General features: G+C 43.9%; 1 pseudogene; it reads left to right on the top strand.

Moving 5' to 3' along the window:
- Positions 1–708: 708 nt before the first annotated feature.
- Positions 709–933, top strand: LOC123230665 (annotated as a pseudogene).
- Positions 934–1176: the final 243 nt, after the last annotated feature.

Here is a 1176-nt window from a genome sequence, read left to right as displayed (position 1 = left end):
ATTATACGCATACACAGATGGATCCTGCGAGGGTATAAAAATGGGCAATCGGAGGGCTGAGAGCCCCTAATCGGAGAATCTCTGGGTTAGAAGTGACCCCCAAAGGCATCTACTCTGATTGAGACTCCCCAAAGGAGAACCATCACACAACTCATCAAATCCTTTCCTTGAAAGCAAATGCACAGCCTCATCCAGGAAACCATTACCTTGTCAGATAACTCTAACTGCAAGAATTTTCCTCCTTAATTGAGCTGAAATCTGCTGCCCTTGATCTTACTCATCAGGCCTGGCTTTGCTCTGGGGAGCTTTGTAGGAATATCTCTTCAACCCAAGGGCTACCCACTTCCCACCCGAGTCCTTTCTGACCCAGACATCTCAAGCCATGAGAGTTTCCATGTCTAGGTCCCTGTTATATCCTGAGGAAAGTGTTAGCTCCTTCTGAGCAAGGGTTAATGATCATTTGGTCTTTGGATCCCCATCATATGATGGGCCATGTACAAACCAATATAGATCTCCATCATATAGAACAATAGAGACAATATAGGCCTTCATTGATCATGCTAAGAGATGGATGAAAATGCCAGTCTTTGTTAGCAGATGCAGGCATCTGACAATAATAGTAATAATAATAATAATAATAATAAACTCTTTATTGATTAAAAATCCACTGCTACAGTAAGACCTTCCAGTCAGAGATGTCCAGGAACCATGATCAAGGCTGTGTGTAACAACTGGCTGGGCAAAAAGGTCCATATGAAGTGCAACATTGATGACTCAGTAGGAGACCTAAAGAAACTGACTGCAGCTCAGACTGGTATTCGATGATGGAACAAGACTGTCCTGATGAAATGGTACATGATCTTCAGGGACCACGTGACCCTGGGGGACTATGAGATCCACGATGGAACGAACCTCAAGATGTATTGCCAGTAGGGGCAGCAAGATATCCTCCCCCAATGTGCACCTCTCCTCTCCTTTTAAAATAACATCAGTGCTATAGAAAAAAAAAACTACAAAACATTTTACATAACTTCCCACATGTAATGGGTATCTGATTGCTTGCCTTCACTGCTCCTACTTCTGCCCTCTAGGGCCAAACTGAATAGGAGTGATCCCTCTTCTACCTGCCAGCCCTTCAAAGACTTGAAGACAGCTCACCAGCCATCTCCTTTAAGC

Source organism: Gracilinanus agilis, chromosome 1 (assembly GCF_016433145.1).
Source record: "Gracilinanus agilis isolate LMUSP501 chromosome 1, AgileGrace, whole genome shotgun sequence".
Lineage (NCBI taxonomy): Eukaryota > Metazoa > Chordata > Mammalia > Didelphimorphia > Didelphidae > Gracilinanus > Gracilinanus agilis.
This window is presented reverse-complemented; position numbering and strand designations above follow the sequence as displayed.